Raw genomic sequence first — 13,017 nt, forward strand, 5'->3', positions numbered from 1 at the left:
ACTTCATTCTTCTGCGGCAATTCGGCGGCAGGTCCTTCGCTCCCTCTCTTCCTCTTCAGCGGCACTTCGGCGGCAGCTCAAAGAGGAAGAGAGGGACTTGCCGCTGAAGACCCGGACGTGCCGTCCCTTTCCATTGGCCGCCCCAAGCACCTGCTTCCTTTGCTGGTGCCTGGAGCCGGCCCTGCAGAGAGGGAGGCACTAAATATACTGTAGTGCCCCCAGTCAGTTCATCCATGCAGCTGCACTAGCATTTTCAAAAAAAATACAGCCACTTATCTGGCCTTCAACTGAAGGACTGGTGTTTATGACCCCAACACCCTATATGAAAGAACTGGAAAAATATTCAGTAAAGGGACAAATTCCACTACGTTTCTGTGCACGCCCAGACTGGGTCAGCAAAGGAGAGCTTTCTGCAGCAGATCCATAAGCAACTAGATTCCATTTGAACAGGTGGGCTGACGAAAGAAGATAAAACAGACTAACTGGTAAATCCTTCAGTTATTAATTTGCTGTATCATATGTTGTCAGAGTCACCACATTTTAAAAAAAAAATTCTCAGATTTAAATAGAGACATATGTAAAGAGCAAGAGATGGAACTTTTTGATATTTTCACTGGCATTTTGTTGCTGTAACATAAATACTACTACTATTGGAATATATCCAGAAAAAAATGGAAGGCAAAGTTGTGGGAAAAATTAATGAACCACCACACTAAAAAACATATAGCCAGTTTCCTACCTGAAGGATATTCATCAATCCTTGCTGTCCTGTGACAATGCTTCAGCAGCTGGGCAAAAGAAAGAGATATGGCCAATTCCCTGTACATTTAAAAGAGAAACATAGCCATGTCATACTATGCAAAACCACAAAACTAACTTTCAATAGGACACCAATAAACTGATGCAGAAAAATAAAGACTTGCCAAAACTGGTTCATATGTTTCCATTGAAATTATTCTTTTGGGATGGCTCTGTGTTGTATAGCTAATTAAGTGTTTTATTCCACAAATTCAGACAGAATTGTGCTGTATTAATGAGATCAGGATGACTTCATTTTGGATAGAAAGCTCAGGGCAAAACAAATGAAAAACAAATCATAATGATAAATAATAATTAAAGCAGAAACCAGCAATGAATTCACCAGATATGTCTGCTATGAAATGGAATAAAAATAAAAGCCATCTAAGTTTAAAGATCTGTCTCCTATGCTGTGTCCAGAGAGATGCTTGTTCTTGCTCATTTACACTGAAAGCAGAAAAAGCAGCTTTACGGTTCTCATAGGAAAAGGAAGAATGGTTTGCAAATGGTTTTATTTTACAGAGAGAATGACTTGTTTATTCTAAATGTGAAACATATGGTTTTTCTCAAAGCTTTGTTCTATTTTTAATTTCAGTTGGAAAGCTCTATCTTCCTAAACTGTCTTCGTATAAAAAATATTTTTGAATTTTGGACACAATGTTCTCCAGATTTATGTTCTGGCTATGATAATATCACACAAATAAGACAAGCTTCTGCAACTCAGAAAAGTGACAACACAGCAGAAAAAAAAGTAATTTTTCTAATCAAGTATTAAATTGGTAAAAACTACTCAGATTCTACTGTGTTAATGTTAGATACATCCCCTTGATTACTAGAGAGAGTAAGCATGCAGTAAGCTATTAAATTAACCTTGCAGATTCAATGCAATGCAATCCTCTTCCATATTTGCTAGCATGTCTCCTTAAACCTCGTGGGCAAATCATGCTTTCTAGGGCACCGAAAAGGTACTACTACATAATATACTTGGGAAACTGATTTTATGAACACCACTACACATTTTATTTTAAATAAAACCCATATCACACACTTCCACCCCCGCCACCCTACCCCCCCCCCCGCTTATGTATATCACAGAATTATCCTGGACTAAGGTGAGAGACAATTTCTCACAGGAGGTCCTATCCAATTTCCTAGCAATCTGTAACACATGGAGGAGTGTTCTGTCACTGTGATACAGCTACCTCAGTTGTCAGTCTCACCCTAAATAGAGATAGCAAAGCATCATTCCCTGTACAATCTAAGGGATGTAGCTGCATTGCTCTCAATTTTATTTCTGTGTTAGTAAGAAATGAAGCATCTGAAATCCACTCACAAATATCTGGCTCTCTTTTATAAAGCTTACAACACCACCTCTGATACCAGCAACACTTAAGAATATTTTCATTTAAGATTGAGGTTTTAACTCTGTCTGACCAAAGCAAGAACGTTTAAAGTTGTAACTATTCTTAACAGGCATCATGGGCAGTAGGCATAATACACCAGGAAAGGCTTAGCCTTCCCCTGGCACTGCTGCCAACCCGCCGTGGGACACCTGGGTTGTGGTGGCCCCACCCCTTCTGAGACCCCCACCTCCTCCTCCACTCCACCCCCTCCCTCCCTGAAGGTCCCCACTGCTCACCGCGTCCCTCCTCCTTGGGACAGGGAGAGCCAGCGGCCAGTGGAGTGAGGAGGCTTGGCCAGGCGCTCTGGGGCTGGCAGCTTGGCGGGGGGGGGGGCCTTCAGGAGTGGAAGAAGCTGGCACTCGGGTGCTAGCGGCTCAGGCCTGGCGAGGGCAACCTTCAGAGCCAGGAGGGGCTGGCAGCTCGAGGGACGAGCCTGGTGCTTGGTGGGCCGGTGGCTTGTCCAGACACTGGCAGCCAGCAGCTTGTTATCTTGCTACAGTTTCAAGCTCAACATCGTGAAAAATCACCTCTGCTGCTCGTCCCAAATTTGGAGACTCCAGGAACACATGAAGTCCAAGGATAGTGACCACAGACACAATCACAAGTACAAAACTCTTTTTCTGTACTACAAGTTATATTAAAGCAATAAGTAATATTACAGTTACCCATTCATACAGAAATCCTATAAAAACCCATGCAATGACTAACTGTAGCCTTATTCACATCCTCAGAAGATATTCTAGATTCTGATGGAACTCTCAGATGATCATCAGTAGAGGGATGGTTCCTGCTGGAGTTTCCTGTGGGGTCTTGCAGGTCTTGACTTTTACCCAACCAGGGAACCTCTTTTATATTGTTCTCACCTCACCCAACACATATGCATGAGGTTTCAGCCCTCTTTTCCTTATTTGTACTTCCATAGGACATGAATATTGGGTTGCCTCTTTTTTCATAGGTTGTTTCTTAGTTCCTTGTGTTCTCATTAGCATCTATGCACAACATGTACTCTGTGGTCAGGAAGGACATTCCATGATGTCACAGTCAGGTGTCTTGTGATCTTGTAAAACAAACAATGTGCCAACAGGCAACCTTGTGACCTTACTGCCATAGGGTTATTCCTAGGTCACCCACTCACGTCAAGCATTTTAAAGCCTACGGCATAGTCTGGCTAAGGTAAAAATTTTACAGGCCTCAGCCTTTGCATTGCATGGTTGTTTATATATGTGTGAGTGGGTACTGGGCACTGTTGGAAGATGGACCATTGGACTGACCCACTATCTCATAGTTTTATATGCAAAACATGTTTTGATAAACTAACTTATTTATTAATTAAACAATTTAGTGAATTGAACTGATAGTTTCTAGGTCACTTTAAATTTTTAAGAACTAGTACCCCTCATCCTCATTTTTATTCATAGACCGGAAGAGGTAAACAAGCTCTTTTTCAACTCCAAAGTGGTTTCTTAACTTTGAATAAACTAATCATTGAACTAAACTAGTTAAATAAACTGAAATGAATATATTTTCTCTGTACCTGCAGAAGGGGCTACGGCTAGTGAAAGCTGGTTTAGCACTTCAACAAACTCTAGTTCCAGGTGTTTAGCCAGTGACTTCTACCAGTTTAGTGGTTTCACTTTCTTTAAAACTTGACAGCAAACCTATACTGTTTACATTTTTATTTTAATTTATATGGTTTTAATAGATTATAGTAGGTTTAGGGCTTAATATAGGTTGTTACAATTTCAAATTTGATTTTTAAATAGGTTTATTTTAAAAAATAAAAAATCCATTTTAAGCAAAAAGCTGATTTAAAAAAAAAATCTATTTTTATCCACACTGTCATCCTGAGCCTCAGTCCTGTCCTTGGCCAAAGCAGATTCTGACGGAAGCAGACCATTCTAGGAAACATATTTTAAATGTATTCAACTTTGACAGTTGTTGTCACTTTGCTACTTAATTTCCCAAAATTTTAGTGCAAGACCTGGGGTTCTCTTAAATGTAACTGGAGATTGTTTTACATGTCCTCACATCAGCTTCCCAAAGCTCAGCACAATGCAGCACTGACTCTTAAGTCAGCTCTCCAAAAATTCTGTAACTTACTAAAAATAACATGGTCTTTGATCAAAGAAATAATATGAAAGATCAGACAGAGGTAAATTACAGTTGCATTTGGGAAGGTCTGATTGTTATATTCTCTGAGGGTTTTTTAAATTTTTCTTTTTTTCTGGAATACTGCACATGAAAACAGATTTGATTTTAAAGAAAATAATATGCAAGCTTTCTGCTAAAGGCAGGAGTACATACTTCACCATAGCAATTCTTTTGTCGTAGAACTTCTGCTCTGATAGCGGATGTCACAGCAGAAATAAAACCCAACTTGATTTCTATTATGTAGAAAACAGGATCAAATCAGTGCAGGAAATCAAATGCCTTTAATTTCTGTCAGGCTTTCAGACTTGGGTCATTCTGCCAGTTATTAAATGAACTTTGGTGTAACACATTCATAAATAAGAACGTTACAAATAGCCAATACTCATTATACTAGCAGAAATCAGAGACACTCAAGAATGTAGTAGTTTAAGGTGCATAATATTCTATTACTTTTTTTTTTTTTAAAAAGACCCCTCAATATGTCTCTAAAGAATATAGGGCTTGAGTCTCATTTGCATCAAACTCACTTTATGCTGCTCTGGCAATTTAAAGGCCTTTAATGTAATGAGAATAAAAGTTCCACATCAGCTTATGGTTATATACAGTATATTGTTGCATTTCTAAAATTTTAGAAAAAGCATTCCTGAAACAAATGTATTCATGTTTCTGATGAACATCTAAGCTAGGCCTTTTAAATTGCAAAAATAAATTAATCATTTATTAGTAAGATGCATCGTACAAAATACTACATTTTAAACAATAGTTAAACTCTTGCATGTAATCTTAGGCCCATATTCAAGTTTATCATGATTTTAGCATCAAATATACTTACAATTAATTACCTACAGTCTATTAACCTACTTATGTTCTTACAATTCAAGTCATTTACTTTATATTACACACATTTAAAGTGCATTTAATCTTAATGATAATAGACCATAAAAACAGATTTTTCTAATCAAAATATTTATTTCCGTATTCTGTACTGATACTTGAAGCCTTATTTTTGTGAGTGGCCGGTCAAAAGGACACATGCATCTGTTTAAAAAATTTGACATCTTATTTATTTTCACTTGTTTGCAATACTTGTTTGGAAGCTTGCAAATAATATTTCTTTCCCTATCTGTTGTTTTCCATTTGTAGCTGTATCAGGGTGGAGGACTTCTTTTAAAAATGTGAAGGTCATTCTCAATGAGGTTAATAACTCCTGCGATTTGTCATGTAGATGGTAAGACTTGGTTGCATTTGACATTTTGTAGAATTCAGGCACATCAGGAATTCAGCCCCAATACCATGGACTGCAAGGTCAAATTTTTGCCAGTGTTCCTTTTAAAGAATATTGGCAGGATAAAATATGTAAAAGATTTTTAGAATTTAAATAGAAGAAAGGATATAGAAGGAAATACCTACATTTTAAGTAGCCCATATCCAAGACAAATTTGTCATAATACTGGTTGTTACAGTCATGCTGGGACAGATTATGCTCCATGTCCATATACAACTTCTTAATTTGTGAGATGCTGGCTAGGCTTGTTTCAGGGTTGATCTCAACATAGCTTCAGTTGAGTCAGTTTCCATTGTGTTGCTGCCATTGCGGATGAAAGTCACTACTCTATTAACACATGACCATTTGCCCTTCCTCCTAAATGCAATCCCATAGTGAACCAGGCTGTTTAAACTCATGTGTTGTAAACTCAGCCTGTCCAAAACCCACCTACCTGCACAAATAGCCCAGCATGGGTATATGGGCCTTAATTGTGAGGTATTTTCAAAGTGATCAGCTGCTTTTGGCCATGGATCTGCTATTTATACCATTCCTGATATGTTCCATATAAAGTCTTATCAAAAAATGTGAACACAGCCAGCAGTGTGAGTGCCACTGAAAATCAGCTCGCGTGCCGCCTTTGGCACGTGTGCCATAGGTTGTCTACCCTTGCTCTAGTGGATAGATATTGTGGAAGTGATTGTCTTCATGACAGCGAGGGGAAGAAGTGGAGATGATCATTGTGACCTTTCAGAATTGGGAATACAGTGTCAGGAATCTGAAGAATTTGGTGCGGGACTTGCTTGAGTTTCAGGTCCTTTTTTGCCAAGCCAGAAATGGCTGTAGCCTTGGCTCCAGAGAAAATTTAGTAATTTTCACATTTCATGGAATCATAGAATATCAGGGTTGGAAGGGACCTCAGGAGGTCATCTAGTCCACCCCCCTGCTCAAAGCAGGACCAATCCCAAACTAAATCATCCCAGCCAGGACTTAAAATCCTCTAAGGAAGGAGATTCCACCACCTCCCTAGGTAACCCATTCTAGTGCTTCACCAAAAAGTTTTTCCTAATATCCAACCTAAACCTCCCCCACTTCAACTTGAGACCATTACTCCTTGTTCTGTCATCAGGTACCACTGAGAACAGTCTAGATCCATCCTCTTTGGAACCCCCTTTCAGGTAGTTGAAAGCAGCTATCAAATCCCCCCTCATTCTTCTCTTCTGCAGACTAAACAATCCCAGTTGATCAGTTCTGCACAAAATATTTTTTGTTAGATTTGTGCAGATAAAATCTGTCGTCATAAAGTACTTTGTTCCAAAGGGTGCCACTCTAATGAAGTCCATTTATTTTTCTTCTTTTAAAACTAACTATTTTTTAACATGCAAAGTGCCCATCTCTAGGTAATAGCTATGGAGAAAAGGGATAATTTTACTAGTTTGTTTTATAATAGTCTCTGAAGACTAAGTACCTGTGTTGGTTTATTGTTGGGTCCCTCTTTGGGGTATTTGTTCACTCTGAGGGAATTAGTTTTGTTGGAAAAACTTCATGTAAATTTATTTTGCACAAGAGAAATATTGAAGCAGATACTGCACCATTTGTCTTTTTCTGGTGATAATGGAGATGCATGTAAAAATGCCCATCTAATGTGTACAATACTACTTTTCTCCCAGATTTTAAAAAAAGATATTTATAAGATAGCCCTTACAAGCAACTTAGTTGTAGGGGTGAATAAAAATATCTGTGTAGCTACAGAACCCCTGTCCCTGTGCACCCTGTCCATTGCAACAAAGGAGGTATGTAACTGTTGGCCTTCTCTATGAAAACCTCCCCCTACTTGTACAGCAGAATAGCAATAGGGGAACCCACAGAGACCGAACAGGATTTTCCCCCCTATTGCATATGGATTTCTTTGTGTGAGGGAGTGATATTAACCAGCTGAATTCCAGTCTAGTGCTCTATCCGCTATACCTCTCTGCCTCTTCAGTCAGGTTTAGCTGTGACACTGACCAGAATCTCTCAAAGTTGAGTCTTTCTTTGGGAACACAATGCTGACAGCAACTATGCAGAAATAATTATCCTCATTTAGGGCAACATGTCCTTCATAGGTATGTGGGGAGAGGGAGAGGGAGTTGGCAACAGAAGTACATATCCCAGTCAAATGACCTCCCCCATATTCTGGTTGAGCTAAAAGGGTTCAATAAATGAGTACTGAAATGGCAGAGGGAGAATGCTTATCATTGTTATCCTTCTGAAATGAAAATACATTTAATTCAATGTTAGATCTAAATGGGATTAGTTTAATTGCAATTTGTGGCATCATTTTGACACTAAAGATCATAGATTACCCAAATCCCTCTATTTTGAGACTGGTATGGATTCAACAACTTCCTGCCCCCACCCCCCGACCCCCAAGGGGGCTCTAATGTGCTCTAATGTGAAACTTACAATTGTGTTTATAATTCAGTAGTGAATCTCATTCCTTTTCTTAAAATGTAAGCATTTTAAAAGTTGTTAGACGGGCAGGAACTAGAAGTTTCATGACTTCAGAAGTTCTCTGTGCTCAAATCCCCCTTTTATCACACTCCCTTCAATTTTTGCATTTAATTAGGATCTGTCCTTTTGATACTTAAGTTAGAGAAACAATGAATTGAAAAGACATTAAGGTCTGAAAAGTGGCAGTGATGCTCAGTGATGAGAGAAATAGAACTACACATTTCAATATAATCTAAAAATAACTGGGTGTACATTTTTGTGGGTGTGCATTTTTATATTACTAATCAGATTGATGGGTCAAATAAATACTTAATTGAAAAGCCACTGAATACACACAAACGTGATCTACGGTAGTTAATAATGCAAGCTTTAAAAGTCTCTACATACTTTGCCAAAAGACATTAATCTGAATCATCAAGTAAATATTTATCTAAGGAGTTTTTAAGAGGTTAGTTATCTTGGAGCACAATTTAGTATTAAAAAAGAAAATTCCTCAATGAAAAATACCTATGGAAATTAATCTATACAAATGCAAAAATAGTTTTTGAAGTCTTTGACTTAAGTCTATAAAAACTAGAAGAGCCACAGTTTAGACTGAGTATCGTTAGTGACTCATGCTTTAACTTGCTCTCTTATAAATTCTTCATGTGATTCAGGCTATTGAGTGATCTTTCATACATACAGTGTGTGATTCACTACTGCTTTGTTTCAGATTTACCATTTTTAAATGTACCTTTTCAGTGTACCTTTTTAAAAACAAATTGTGCAAAACTCAAGTATGGCACTTCAGTACTCCTGATTCTCTGCTCCCTTATACCTTGTGTAGTTATTTACACATGTGAAAAGTGAGTATAAAATTCTATCACAGGTTTAAATGAATGGGGAATTGTGATTTAATAGTGACTTGCTGCTAGCGACTTTGTACTAACTTTGCAAATGCGTAAATGACTATGCAAGGTACAGGGCAGGAGAGAACTGGATTGCATTAAGCAGAAAACCCCAAATTAATTCCTATCTTAACTTCTGTCTTTAATAGGCTTACATCAGGAATTAATTTGGCCCAGAGCTTGAGTCCAGATTTTCAACTTTAGCTCTGAATTCTTTGCTTTGTGGGTTTGACAGATGTGTAATAAAGGTATAATTATTTTAAATGAGCTTAATATGCCATGGAAACTTTCTTCATATAAGGCTTTGTCATTTTCTTTTCTTTTGATAAGGGCTTGGTTGTATGTTTCAGTTTCATGCCATTCTACATATAAACTGGTGCGATTCAGGTGCTTGTGTAGCTCTAGCTCAGATCATTCACCTCTAGGAAAACCTCATGCAAATAAGGTCCCCAAGAGAAATATATTAGATTTCAAGTTGTTCCTTTTGTTATTTCATAAACTGAGCCCAGCAGCTAGATCTTGGCGTTATTTGCAATGGTTGCTTAGCAGGGGTCCAGGAATGAACTAAGAAAGTCAATGACTGATTTTGTCTGTTCTCTCTCCATGACAGGTGAGGTCTCTTCACCTCAGAGCTGAGGTTGCTCTTGAGGCATACAGGAAAAATAACTACAGAGGTTGGCTTCTATTTTGTAAAATGAATTCTTTAAACCTGAGTCTGGAGATCTTGCTGTGTTATATTAGTGGGTCATATAGTATAGCTTTCAATCCAGGCATAAGAGGGTTAAAAGAAAAATCATTTGCAGGCAATGTCCTTCATTCCATTATTACAAGCACAAGTATATACCAGAAAATATCTTCTTATGGTTTAAATAATGTCATAAAGACCCTTTCCTCACTTTGAAAATACAGTCGGACTGAACAGGGACAATTCACAGCAGCTGGGTAAGACTACTTTTCCTGCAGGATGCCATCTTGTGCTCCTCAAACTAAGCTTTCATATCATTTTTTTTAAATTTTCTAGCATACATGGTGATGAAGTTAATCCTTGTGATGAGACTATGAGAACTAAGTGTCTCCAGACAGCCAGAAACAATGGGGCAGATTCTCTCCTGCACCAGAGCTCTGCTTAGGGCAGGGAAGATTGGGGTAGAGGGGGGGAGAAGGGACATGAGGGTGCAGGCTATGGTGAAGCTGGGCCTGAGAACCAGGGATCCATAGTTTTGCTTAGGGCTTATAAACTTTAAGACCAGACGGAACCATCGTGATCATCTAGTCTGACCTGCACATTGCAGGCCACAGAACCTTACCCATCCACTCCTGTGATAGACCCATAACGTCTGACTGAGCTACTGAAGTCCTCAAATCATAATTTAAAAAGAGTTCAAGTTACAGAGAATCCACCATTTACTCTAATGTAAACCTGCAAGTGACCCATGCCTCATGATGCAGAAGGTGAAACAATCCCAAGGTCTCTGCCAATCTGACCCAGGGGAAAATTCCTTCCCGACCCCTAATATGGTGGTCAATCAGACCCTGAGCATATTGGTTAAACTCACTAGCCAGACACCTGGGAAAGAATTCTCGATAGTAACTCAGAGCCCTACCCATCTAGTGTGCCCATCACTGGGGCTGTTTGCTATTAGTAGTTGCAGATGGGCCAAACTTATCAAGCTCAGTCTTGAAGCCAGTTAGGTTTTTTGCCCCCCCACCCCCACTGGTCCCTTGGAAGGCTGTTGCAGAGCTACACACCTCTGACTGTGAGAAACCTTTGTCTAATTTCAGTACCAGAGCCTCACGGGGAAGTGTACAGAATGGAGCCATTTGGAGAGATCTACCCAGCTTCTGGCAGTCATAGGTTTAGGATCACCCCAAAGCGTGGGGTTACTCCCTGGCCGTCTTGGATTATATCTAATGATAGTCCTATCCTCCAAGAAAGTATTTAGTTTTTTCTAAACCCAGTTATACTTTTGGCAATCACAACATCCTATGGCAATGAGTTCCATAGGGCAATTGTGTGAAACCTGCTCTAAAACTTTGCCTACTATTTTCATTGGGTGACCCCTCGGTTTTGTGTTGTGTAAAAGAGTAAACAAACACTTCTCTATTCACTTGCTCTACACCATTCAAGAATTTATAGACCTCTATCATATTCCCCCTTAATAGTCTCTTTTCTAAACTGAACAGCCCTAATCCTTTTAGTCTCTTCTCGTATGGAAACCAATCCATACACTTGATCTTTGTTGCCGTCCTCTGACCCTGTTCCAATTCCACTATATTCTTGTTGAGATGGGCCTACCAGACTTAGACACAGTATTCAAGGTGTGAGTGCACCACGCATTTATATAGTGGCATTATTATATTTGCATTCCTTTCTGAATAGTTTTTAATATGAAGACCTATGGTCCTAAAGTTGTCTGTAGAAGTGCAGTACCAAATGAAAATGATGATTAACTTTAAGAAATGTATCTTAACTTTATGTAATAAAATGACTAACAGGCGATATACACCAAAATCACAAGCTCTACAGACACAGACCATCCTGGGCAAGCTACATGAGTGAGTAATTCTGAGAACTGGAAGGAGCTGATGAGGTAATTCCTTAAATGTAAAAAAAAACAAAAAAAAACCCAACTACAGCTTTAAGCCCTAACCCACACTTTTGTCACAAACTGCAGCTGGAGAGTTTTACTAATAGGAATCTGCAGAACATATGGACTGGAATGTAGCCCAGCATCAAGCACCTCAAATATGTACATTAAATCACTCAGCTTTAATACACTATTTACAGTTTGACTTATGAATGCATCATTGTATTTTACATTTCCAAAGTGAATGTGTACAAAAACCCTGGAATCTTTATTGAGGGCAATTGATGCAAACATCAAAGACACCTAGACCAAAGAAAAATCCGTGACCATATTAGCTTGCAGCTCAAACACAAGAAGGATAGCATCTGTAAGTTCCATTTTATATAAAACAGCTTCAGCAAATTCTTTCCCTCTCACCCCCTATTGTATTTCCTGACTGCATCATCATGTAAGGAAGTAAGTATGTGAGCCTTTGAAGCCTTCACCCAAAACAAACAAGAGCCTTTGTAACTCAAAGTCTTCTGCTTTCTGACCACCCACAGAGAATTTAACAGGATATCTTCTTTTAAAGGCCACTGTAGGATGCTACTGGGGAAAATAAAGATGACAAAGTCCAAATGTAACCATTATATAATTTGTCTAGTGAAATATAACATTGCCATAATCTAAACAGTATGCTAAGATTTTAATTAAGTTTTGAAGGGTCTGGTAATGTTCATTGACTGAACAGGATAAGAACAAGATTTATTGCAGGGCCATGTAGAAGACCTTTTTTCAGAAACAGGCAGAAATTTTGTTAGCGTCACTTTTCAGAACAGCAGCAGGCATTACCCTGTTTTTTGATGCTACTTCCAGAAACAATACTGCCTAAAAAGAGACAGTGACTACTGGCTGATGTAGCAGCTTTCCAGCCAGCAACTTCCGGGAATTACATAATCAAAGCAACCCAAACAACATGGTATATACAGGGAGAGAGAGGTTTATGCCCAAGGTATACTGACTGAATGGACTAAGCATTAGGGTGCAAAATACTGAGGCTATGTCTACACTACTGCGGTCAAGTGACCTACGCTACGCAACTCCAGCTATGTGAGTAACGTAGCTGGAGTTGATGTACCTTAGGTCGAGTTACCGCGGGGTCTACACTGCAGGGGGCTGATAGGGGGAAAAGCTCCCATCAACTTACCTTACTCTTCTCATCGAGGGTAGAGTACAGGGGTCGACTGGAGAGCAATCTGCAGTCAGGACCGGCTCTACAGTTTTCACCGCCCCAAGCAGTGCACCGAATTGCCGCTACAGACAGCGGGGGCAGTCCCTGTGCCCTTAGGGCAGCAGGTGCGTTTCCGCAGCTGCGGCAATTCAGCGGCAGCTTCTATGTTTAGCTGAAGCCGCCGCGGACAGCTCAATATAGAAGCTGCTGCCGAATTGCCGCC

At 39.3% G+C, this 13,017-nt stretch overlaps 2 long non-coding RNA genes across 5 annotated transcripts in view; one reads left to right on the forward strand and one right to left on the reverse strand.

Annotated features, from left to right (window-relative positions):
• LOC123365390 overlaps positions 1-13,017 on the reverse strand; it is a 340,326-nt gene that overhangs the window by 231,104 nt on the left and 96,205 nt on the right. Inside the window, exons 1-2 of one of the 4 annotated variants that reach the window (XR_006577556.1) lie at positions 2,867-3,205; positions 740-788 (exon numbers count right to left, since the gene is read on the reverse strand). This is a non-coding gene — a long non-coding RNA (uncharacterized LOC123365390). Of the gene's footprint in view, positions 1-739; positions 789-2,866; positions 3,206-13,017 lie in introns of those variants that run through there. The other 3 variants (XR_006577557.1, XR_006577559.1, XR_006577558.1) reach the window with 3 other exon arrangements.
• Positions 3,312-9,704, forward strand: LOC123365391. The gene is made up of 3 exons (XR_006577561.1): positions 3,312-3,374; positions 5,496-5,573; positions 9,607-9,704. It is a non-coding gene; the product is annotated as an uncharacterized LOC123365391 (long non-coding RNA).

This window comes from Mauremys mutica, chromosome 2 (genome assembly GCF_020497125.1).
Source record: "Mauremys mutica isolate MM-2020 ecotype Southern chromosome 2, ASM2049712v1, whole genome shotgun sequence".
NCBI lineage: Eukaryota > Metazoa > Chordata > Testudines > Geoemydidae > Mauremys > Mauremys mutica.